Raw genomic sequence first — 11,929 nt, forward strand, 5'->3', positions numbered from 1 at the left:
GTCTATCATGAGGTCTTCAGCATCATTTAAATCTCCCCAATGGTATTTTTCAACTCCCATACTTCCTAGGTCCAATTTTTGCCTTCCAAACACCAGTGCTTCACAATGCATCTGTATTACGTTTGATAAATTTCACACTTCAGAAATTTGTAGATTTCTTTGATTTCTTCATCACTGGGTTTAGTGAACATTGCATAAATTTGAATAAAAGTTGCATCCTTTCATCATACTTATTCGATCTGTATGCTGAACTAATAATTTGGGATGCTAGAGTACCTGAAGAACATTGTTTCAGGATTGGAGAAGGATTGTTAACAACCTCAAGTATGCAGATGACAAGACCTTGCTTACTGAAATTAAGGAGGACTTGAAGCACCTACTAATGAAGATTAAAGAATACAGCCTTCAATACAGATTACAACTCCATTTATGCCATAAACTATATCCTGGCATTGGGTCATTATACATTCCCATGGTCATTCCTGCGGTCATTTACCTAGGTATTATGTTCACATCTCATGAGGTACTACCTGTCCCCAAGTCACAGAACTAGAGGTAATATTCAACATCGCATTGTCATTTTGAACAAAACATTACAATTTTTCCACATTAAAATTATTTATAATGTTATAAAACATATTCAAGGAAATACTATAAATTTAATCTAATATTTAAGTCAACATTATAAGTAAAGGGTATATTTTTTCATTCCAAATATTGATTTATGGATGAGTCCTTAAAATATAAAAGCCTCCAAACAACAATGACTATGTTGTAATTGTGTCTTTCCTTCTAAGAGGGTACTTCTAGATCTTGGAGTTCCCAAACATTTATATAATTTCATTTAAATTGAAAGGAAGTTGTATGAACAAAACAAGGACACAAATGATTATATGTACATAAGAGGATAGGTTTATACAGTGAGAAGGAATATAATAGCTAATTAGGTCTATACAGTGAGAAGGAACATAATAGCTAATTAGTTCACACAGCAATACAGAGGTGTCAGTTCAACTCACTTCCGGGGACCATTTAACATATTGGGAGTTCTTCCACTAACATGGGCTGCCAGGTCCAAGGTCAAGGAAGAAGACAGCGGATTCCTCCCTCAGGCAAGGCAAGCAGAGTCTCTCCACAGGCAGCAAACAGTAGGGTGGGTCACTAATAGTCAGTAGCTCAGGAGCTTATCAAAGCAGGCCAGGATGGGGATATCGAACACAAGCAATGCAAGGTGACAGGATCCACCAGCCTCAAGCTCAAGTGATGCATGCACTAGCAATGTGATGAAGCAGGTCGAGAAGGAGACGCAAGCTCTAGCAACATGATCCACAGGCTTGCTTGTCCCACAGGGAGTGTGGCTCACAGGTTGAGGCCTAGGTCTAGCTAATGCACCAGCACAGTAGACTCTGATCACCAGAGAGCAAGAGAGAGGGTCAGGCCTTATAGAGCCATGTACCTCTTTGCCCTCCAATCAAATTAATCTCACATGTTCCTATTGCCCAGGTGAGCACAATAAACCTGTAACAGAAGTGTTGAGCTGACAATATTTTAGAAAATGCCACATTACCATATTTGCTTTAATATCTGAGCTGAGGAATCGATTTTTCATCTTAGCTTTGAGATACTATAAAAGAAAAACAGTACTGAGTTTCAGGATAAAGTGTTGTGTTTAAGACTGTGAAATATAAAATTATACTATTTTGAATTTTACTTATTCTGTTTAACATTTTTGTATGTACTTTAATGTTAAAGTACATGTTGGCTCAATCTCTTCATTTATAAAATCATAATTAACTACTGATGGGTTGATACAGTGACTGCAAAAATGAACTCAGACACAGAAAATGATTTTAGTAGCCATGGTACAGATCTGGGCAGTGATTTGGTCTGTTGTACGTAAGTTGCTATTAGCCAGCACAGACTTGATGATGCCGAGTAACAAGTGCTCAGCGCAAGCACACCCTGGTACAGTGTACTTGCTCACTTAAAATGACACGTGTGAATACTTGCCTGGCAGGGAGACACCATGATCATGAAGGTGGTTTTCCCAGGGCGAGGCTTATCCATTGCAGCCCGGATGTCCTGACCCCTGCGATTTCCCCAAATGTGGGAAACTGGACTGCATAATTTGCGGTAGCAGGGGACTGTGTTCATGCTCTCCCCTGAAAAATGAATAAATAAATAGATAATAACTTGTTTGATAAGCTAATGAAGTATGGCCCAACTTCTGAGTATCAATTGATTATATTTGAAATAAAATATTATAATAAATTACTGAGACTAGTTTTTTCTCCTCTCTCATCTTTCATGGTTTGGCATAAAATGTCTTTATTAGAATTTTCAAAATGCATAAATTTTACAAGATGGAACAAAATATAATTACACATTTTATATGCATTTTACTCTTTGAAAGATCCTTATTGAAAATATGCATAATTTGAAGCAGTCCTGCATGTGTTATTTAAGATTAGTACATGAAAAAAACAAAACAAAACAAAAAACACATTGGGAGCAAAATTAGCTATAAAGTTTAAAAAGATCTCAAATATCTACAGTGATATTGAAATTCAGCAGTGGAAAAATCAGAGCTCTGTTCATGCATCTCAGAAAACATATAACACATATTGGTAGAATCCATGTCGATACTAATATTTAAGTTTACACTACATTTGTTGACTAAACCTAATACCAGTGTCACAGTGTTGTTGATTTGAATAGTAAGTGCTTTGAAAGTAGCCCATGCTTGGCAATGATTGGAAGAAGCTAATACTGTACAAAGGTAAAAATATATATCTGCACGGTAAAACTTCAGCTACAATAGATCACTTTGATCCTTATTTAAGATCATTATATAAGGCTATGTGGAAAAATAAGAACACATTTTGATCCATTACCCCTATGTAGTGGGTTGCAGCAAATGGAAAATACTTAATGAATTTGAGCACTACATACATTTTGCCTTTTCTATTTTGCCAGGTGTAATTTTTTAATAAATATTTGGTTTTTATTCATTTTAAGTATTGTGAATTACAATGCTGAATGGGGATTGATGTTCTGTATTTTTACTATTAAATGGTTACCATTAAATATTGTTTGGAAACTATTTCATATTCCCTTATATTGGGGGCAGAATGAAAGCTTCTATAAAGTCACTCAGAGATAATATTATATTTCTTTACCTATCGACACATGCATTTATCATTCATTCTAAAGATGAGGCTTTCTACTCTCATTAGCATCCCATAAAATTCTCAGTAATGCACAGGGGCAGATTCATTCTATCCTATAGGGTCCTTTGAGTTGGAATCATCTTGATATTTGGTGAGGGTTTTTGCTTAGTTTTGTTTTATTGTTTGTGTGTATTTTTTTAACTGAGATTGTTTGACCAATAAAAAATAATAGTTATGCAAGATATTACCCATTTTATGTCTACTTTGGCTTATTTGTTTTTTGTGTATTTTTAGTCTTGCAATATGTCTATAAGTTGTGTATTATTTGACCCAATTATATATGGAGAAACCAAATTAATGATAGTAAGCAATTTTACAGAGTTACATAACTTCTAAATAGCAGGGTTCATGCAACATACAAGTAGCATGTTCTCTTTCTAACATAAGGCATCAGTTAAAGTTCAGGCAAAAAGTGAAACAAAATAACTATGGCACTTAATAATCAGTCAATCTGAGAAGAGTTTTCATAAAGGAGTTATTTACAATTATGCAGAAAGTTTAGGAAAGCTAGAGAATTGGGGGTAACATCTTCAATCTCATAGGAGAAGAGAGTGTTTGTGGTCAAAGACACCAATCAAGAGCTGTGACTATTAAAAGAATGAACCAACAATTATAGCAGAATAATGTACTCATTAAATATATCTTTAAAGCTATAGATATGCTTGTAGTTCTGAAGGTTAATATTGAGGATAAAATTTAAAATTACCCAGGTAGATTTTTTTTGATATTGACTACAAAATATATATAACCCACAAATTGTCTTGCACATAATAAGATAAATAAATAAATAAGGGTTATAAAAGTTTGAGAAAATGATTTTTACTAAAGATAACTGAATACAGAGAAGTCATCATTCAAATAAAACATCATAATGCATATCACACTATTATAAATTAAAGTTATTTATAAATAGTTTACAGAGAAGAATTCAGAATAAAAGCTTCTCATATTTTCCTTAAAAATATAAAGCATTATATTTGTTAAGATATAAACCACAATACACACGTAAAGAAAAAGAGAGAATACTTTAAATGCTACTGCAAATTTCAAGTGTGTTAGATGTATGTTTAAACAAAGCCACACTTTAAAATATAGCTAGAATTAAACCACCAAACAGGGGCTGTTACCATTAGAAAAATAATAAAGTAATAACTCTAGCAGAATACTCTACTAGTATACTACAATATTATACACATCTACAAGTGCATACAGATGATATGCTATACTTTAACTAAAATATTAAAGATTCAAAATAAGTTGTAAGATTAAATATAATAATTGTATTCAAAACTTCTAAGCTATGTGTAAGGTTTTCAGCAGCTTCTTCTACCAAAGTGGGGAGCCAAGTACAAGTGGAAGGTCATGATGAATTTGTATGTGGCCCAAGAGGCAGTTGTAGGAACAGAACAAGAGAATACTGCTTGGTTTAAAAATCAGGAAGGTGTCCATCGGGTTGTATCCTTTCACCATACTTGTTCATTCTCTATGTTGAGCAAATACTCAAAAAAGCTGAATTGTATGAAGAAGAGTGCAGTGTCAGGATTGGAGGAATGCTTATTAAGAACTTGCAGTATGCAAATGATGCAACCTTGCTTTCTGAAAGTGAGGAGGACTTAAGGTACTTGTAGATGAAGATCGAGGATTGCAGCCTTCAGTATGGATTACAACTCAAAGAAAAGCAAAATCCTCAGACCTGGACCAATAACAAAATTCATACAAGTAGAGAAAATTAATATTAAAGTTGCCAAAGATTTGGTCCTGCTTGGTTACACAATCAATGCTCATGGAAGCAGCAGTCAAGAGATGAAAAGATGTATTGCATTAGGTCCATCTGCTCAAGGAGACCTGTTTAGAGTGTTAAAGAGCAAGGATGTTCTTTTGATGACTAAGGTGTGCCTGACCCAAGCCATGGTATTTCATATGCATGTGAAAGTTGGACATTGAATAAGGAAGACCACAGTTGACTAGATGCATATGAATTGTGGTACTGGAGAAGAATATGCAAAGTACCATAGACTTCTAAAAGGACAAGCTGATCTGCATTGGAAAAGGTGAGATCAGAATGCTTATTAAAAGCAAGGGTGGCAAGACTTCATTTTGCATAGTTTGGACATGTTTTTAGGAGACCAGTCCCTGAAGGAGGACATCATGCTTGATAAAGTGGAGGGCTAGTGCAGGAGGGGAAGGTCCTCAAGGAGATGGATTGACACAGTAGCTGCATCAATGTCTCAGGCATATAGGGTCCCGATGGGTTGCAGCCAACTCTATCGCAGCTAACAACAATTCAAAACTACATTATGCCCCTAAATAAAATTTTCAAATAGAAGATATTTAAGTAGATAGAGGAATGTAATGACAGCTAAATATAGATAGATCAATGGATAGATAGATATAGACAGATTACTTGTTTGTTCAACCAAGATAAGTAAAAAATATTATTATTTTAACTCAAAATTATATATCTAAACACCTAAATAAAATCATACATAAACCCCTAGAAATCTATAAATACAGATTTGATTAATTGCAAAGATAAAATTCAAGTAATACATAATTTAAATGAATAACAAAAGAAATAATGATAAACAATAAGTACCATAAAAATTAAGAAGTGATTACTGAAAATATAACATAATTTAGCAAAATAATTGTAAATTATTCAACTATTTTAGCCTTTTATATTTAAAGATGAAGGTAATCTGATTGCACTAATAAAAGCTCAACTTCGTTATTAAAATGAAGTTTAAAGCTAAATAGTAAAGGAATGGTACCGAGCTATGAAAAAGATAAAGCGGAGAGGATCGCCACGAAACACCATGCAGACACAGACCTTAGCCCTGGATAAGTGTACTTGGGCAGCATCATGATTATGTCTTTAGCAGCTAACCAAAAGGTCAGTAGTTGATACTCAACAGCCTCTCTTGGGGAAAAAGAGCTTGATATCCCCTCCTGTAAAGATTACAGGCTTTGAAACCTGGCTGAGCAGTTCTACATTCTTATATTGGGACACTGTAAGTCAGAATTACAGGAGAACACACAACCATAACAACAACAACAAACAAATTTATCTTTACTATTCTAGTAATGCAATGGTAAAAATATGGGACTGTGTTTATTTAAAATGTAAAGAAAATTATAAAACAGGCCCAAACACAAAAATTGGTAACAAGTAACATGGCAGTGAATAATGGAAGATAAATATATATTGAAGAAAATGGGACGTTTATATTGAATATAAATCCATAATTAATAGAATTAGTGATCAATCTCAACTTATCAATAATATAACCTTGAATTACAGAGTTTTTAAAGAATAAATTCACTAAAATGCGTTGCTGACATCAAATACATTGCCTTAATCTATGAGTTCATAAACTAGTTTATAGTAAAGGGACAAATCATTTCAAAGTACATAGGCCTAATAATTCTAGTCCAATTAAACTAATAGAATGAGAAGAAATTCTTCTTCTCCCCAGGGCAGTGGCTTCCCTTTCCCTGAGTTTTCTGTGAGAATGTCACTGAATTTCACTGACTCATTGGTCACTTAAACCCAGGCAAAAAAACTGGCAATGCCATTTTTGTTACCACATGTCCCATGTTAAAGGCTACTTTTAAGTGAAGATCATCCAAACATGGTAACAACCGTACATTGACAGGAAGCTACTATAAATTCATAATGGATTCAGAAGGGACATGGAAAAAGGATATCATTGCTGATGTTAGATGGATCTTGGTTGAGAGCAGAGAATTTCAGGAAGATGTTTATTTGTGTTTTGTTAACTATGCAAAGGCATTCTATTGTGAACCATAACAAATTATGGATAGCCTTGAGATGAATGAAAATTCCAGAACACCTTTTTGTGCTCATTTGGAACTTGAACATGGATAAAGAGGCAGTTGTGCAAATAGAGCAATGGCATACTGCGTCTTTTAAAATCAAGAAGGGTGTGCCTTACGGTTCTATCCTCTCTCCACACTTATTTAATCTGTATACTGAACGAATGATCAGAGAAGCTGCATTATATTAAGAAGATGTGGTATCAGGATTGGAAAAAGGCTTCTCAAAAGCCTGCAATATGCAGATGATATGGCCTTGCTTGCTGAAAGGGAGGAGGACTTGAAGCCCTTGCTGATGAAGATCAATGATTACAGCTTTCAGTGTGGACTACAACACAAGGTAAAGAAAACCCAATTCCTCACAACTGTACTCACAGGTAAAATCATTCTAAAAGGAGAAAAATAATAATTGTCAAAGATTTCATCTTGCTTGAATCCATAATCAATGCTCATGAAAGCAGGAGTCAAGACATCAAAGTATGCATTATATTGGGTACATCTGTACAAAACCTCTTTAAAGTGTTGTAAAGCAAGGATGTTACATTGAGAACTAAGGTGTGCCTGACCCAATCCGTGGTATATATAATCACCACATATAAAGTGAAAGTTGGACATGGAATAAGGAAGACTGAAAATGAATCAATGTATTTGAATTTTCATGCTAGTGAAGAATATTGAAAGTACCATGGACTGCCAAAAATACATACAAATGTGTCTTGTAACAAGTTCTTCCACAATGATCCATAGAAGCAAAGATGGTGAGGTAGTTGATCATCTGTTGTCAATTTGAGAGTATTAAGAGTGAAGGGGTGGAGGTTAGCCTGTCAATCAGATGGCAGCTTGATGATCTCTTTTGGAGGCGCTAAGAGATAAATAGTTCACTGGATGGGGGGCACACCCTCACTCCCTGCAAGACATTACTGACATAGAGACACATGGAGACACATGGATGGAGCAAGAGCCTTAGAGCTGGAGGAGCCACATGAAGACCCACACCAGCAATAAGATGCTTCCACCACCACTGGATACACAAGACTTTCCACCCGCTGACCTGTGATCTTCCTGCACTCAGTGTCAGTACTTGTGTTTCATGAGCCTGAAGAGGAACTTATAGATTGGTATCGGACATATGGGGTAATATCAGAATTATAGACTTGATCTGGACTGGGCTGGGATATTTTCTCATTAATCAATTGCTCTTATACATAAAGTTCTTTCTTATACCCATATGAGTGACTATGAATTTGTTTCTCGAGTCAACCCAAACTAACACAGATTGTGAGACTTGTCTCATATACATTGGACATGTTATCAAGAGATACCAGTTCCTGGAAAAGGACATCATGCTTGGTAGAGTAAAGAGGCAATGAAAACGAGGAATAACCTGGACAAGATGTATTGACACAGTAATTACAATAGGCTCAGGCCCAAGACCAATAAAGAGGATGATGAAACTGTGTTTCTTTCTGCTGTACGTGAGGGTTCTATGACTCAGAACTGACCAAATGGCAACCAAAAACAAAAAGAACCTTTCGCTTGGTTAAAATAATTTTAATAGATAAATAATTACATTGACAAGATGAAAATGAAAACAAATTTTTATGGATAACTGTAAAAAGATATGTGGTGGAATTACATTTAAAAAAGAATATAAATGTTTAGAAAAACTAATCAAAGTATGACAACAATCATGCACTAATTAGATGAATTCTGTTACTCTGGGAATTAGAATCAAATTAATGTCTTGTTAATCTGTTCTCAGCAAAATCATAACAGATTCTCTTTTAATCTTAAAATTCTTCCAGAAAAGCAAATAGATAAGAAAATTAAATAAAAAATAATTGCAGATAGAGATACTAATAAGTTGTGGTATTTAATCTCTGGTCTTTAGACATATTATATAAGCATATAATATGGATAAAATAATAGGTATATAAAATGTATCTGAGATTTAAGACTTATTATCACTGTTTTTGTTGGACTTTTTAAAAAGTGTTTCTAACAAGTGAAGACAAATTTATAACTGAGAGAATTTATCAAAACCCATTCTCTGACCACAGACAAGTTTTATTTAAAATAAACCCATACATTTATTAAGTAGAACCATAGATCAGTGTTTTCTCAATTGCTTTATTATTTTCAGTATATATTTAGGTAAGGAAGAGCTTTTAATAGTTTTCTTGGCATATACTTCATATACTGTACAATTTAATCATTCAATCACATCAAGATTTTTATAATCATTATCACAATCAATTTCAGAACATGTTCTTCTAGAATTCATTATTGTTACCTCCACATTTATCCCCTTGTTCCCCTAACATGCATCCAGGCAATTATCAGTTACTGTCTCTGTAGATCTACCTATCGTGGATTTCATAAACAGAAAATCATATGAAACACAAACAGGAAGCAAACAAATGAACAAACAAAAAGAGCAATAACTAGACAAAATATAGAAAAATTTCAATCGAAAGGAAAACAGAAAATACTAAAAATTGAAAAAAATTAGAATAGATCAAAAGGAAGATCAAATTATAAGTTACTACATTTTAACCTAACTAATCTGCCATGATCACTTTACAACGCTCTCTGACAAAAAGGGTATTCACTTCCCTCAATTAATGGTTAGCGGGAATTCATTGGAGACTTAATCCAGGTGGGAATTGTTGATGTCTACATTTTAAATTCTTTAGTGAATGGACATTATTCACAAAAACTATGGGGTTGGTCATAGGGCAAAACTTTCAATAACACTCATTTACAAAAAGCAGAAACATGTCCCCCTGATTAATACATGCCCTACGAAATAAGAAAGGCATTAAAATAGTAAATATATGGTAGGTAGTCTCCAACCACCATTCATTGGACATCCTCAAAGCAAAAGATCCGAACCAAATCCAACGACCTTCAAGTCCATAAACTTGGGACGGCAGTCATCTGTTTCTTATACTAGGATGTTTCAGCCTTAAATCCAAAGGAATATATCAGGACCTTAGACCTGCCATGGGTGAGTTCGAGGTAAAGTCCAGTTTGCTTAGAGGGTTTCCACAGATAACACTTCTGCTGTGACCTGTGAAGGATGTTGTGCATTGTGGAAGATAGAGGCTGAAGTCCCAATAGTCTGTAGCTCAAGGCTCTGCATATAAACTGGGCCAAAAGTGTCCAATTAGGAGCATAGTTCTGGCATATTCTCCCCTTGTGTTCTATATAAGTACTTTTAAGCATTTTTTCCCAAAGAGAGGTTATTCCTCGTGGGTTTACTCACTATCAAAAATGTAATTGCCTTCTTTTAGACATATCTGCATTCTCCTTATATAGTTGACTAATATCCCAATTTTTTCATGATAGCTTTAACATACTTAGAACTTTAATAAAGATATCCTCCTAGTGAAATTGATAACAGTAATGATTCCCTCAATTTTTTTGGTCACGCGAGTCACTTTAGCCACACCCATTTGCTAATCCTTGTAGTTATGAAACAGGTAGTTATACTATATTTGCCATATGAAAAAATTATACGAATTAAGTTTGCATCTGAGACAGATATTATGTTGCAAACTACGATTCAAGCCACCTTTTTTCTCTCTATAATAGTGTTATTGGGCAATGCTCCTGGAATTCATTTTGACATCTCTAAATGAAACCCTAAGGGGCTCTGGTGATGGGGTAGGCTGCACGTTAAGCTGCTAACTGAAAGGTCGGTGGTTTAAACACACACACCAGCTACTTGGTAGTAGAAAGATGAAGGAGTCTGCTTCTATGAAGATCGGCTGCTTCGGAAACCCTAATGGGCCAGTTCTACTCTGCCTCATAGGGCCTCTGTGAGTCAGAATCAACTCTAGAGGTGTGGGTCTACTCTTTTTTTTTTTGGTTTATATGAAATTTAAAATTGGATCTTAAATGAGCCATCTCATATGGTCTCTATAAAGACTTAAAGCTTCATACATTGTCTAGAAAAATTATGAGTCATAGCAAGGACAGTTGGTTGGTAGAATTAGTTTTTCTTTCATGGCCAGTCTCAGTATAGCAAATTCTATAATTTGTTCTATATTCTTACATGCCTCTTTAAGTTAAGGGAGAGAAGAAAATGGGAAAATAACGTTTTACCAACGTTTTGCTTCAGAGTTTGATGGATTGGTGTTTTAGAATAAGCAAAATTATTCTTGCTTAATATAGCAATAAATGTAGAGCTTTATAACAGTCAGATTGTCACTTCTCTCCAGAGACTATTTCATAACCACATAAGCCATAAAAACAAACATTTCTAAGTGTGAAATTGCTTAGAAACATTAACATCTGAAGTGTGTATTTAAGTTAAATAGAAATAAATTCAAGAATAAAGTATTTATTATCCTCTAGTATTTATCTATATAACGTAGTGCAAAGCTGATCATTATAGAATTTTGACTGACAACAAAGATTAATAGTATTGCCTAATTATTTGACTCTGAAAATACTGTTGAATTCACTACTCAGTTTGAAGCTAAACATAAAGAGCATTGTGAATACCTTTATTATGAGAACAAGATAAAAAATTATAGCAAACTTCTGTTTTATGGTTTTACCTTTGACTGCTGACTGATCTCATTAACAGGTTTTGTAAATAGGTAATCAGTCCTCAAATTTAAATGCTATATGACACAGATAACCCTTTTTCCCTCTCTAGCTTTTTTCCTTGAAAGCATTTCTTTAACCTGAGGAATTTTTTTTTTGTAGATTGCAATTCCGAGATTCTTTATGGCTTCATCTTGAAGTTTTTCTATAAAGCTGTACTGTATACAAGTAATCAAAAATGTTTGCATACTTTGGATATGATCTAATCAAAATACCCATTAAGCATGCTAACAAGCACACCTGTT

General features: G+C 34.3%; 1 non-coding gene across 1 annotated transcript; it reads left to right on the forward strand.

Annotated features, from left to right (window-relative positions):
* Positions 1 to 2,002: 2,002 nt before the first annotated feature.
* LOC115869297 lies at positions 2,003 to 2,165 on the forward strand. The gene has a single exon (XR_004046114.1). It is a non-coding gene; the product is annotated as a U1 spliceosomal RNA (small nuclear RNA).
* Positions 2,166 to 11,929: the final 9,764 nt, after the last annotated feature.

Source organism: Echinops telfairi, unplaced genomic scaffold (assembly GCF_000313985.2).
Source record: "Echinops telfairi isolate 266 unplaced genomic scaffold, ASM31398v2 ScPeMD7_23;HRSCAF=83, whole genome shotgun sequence".
In the NCBI taxonomy this organism is placed as follows: Eukaryota; Metazoa; Chordata; class Mammalia; order Afrosoricida; family Tenrecidae; genus Echinops; species Echinops telfairi.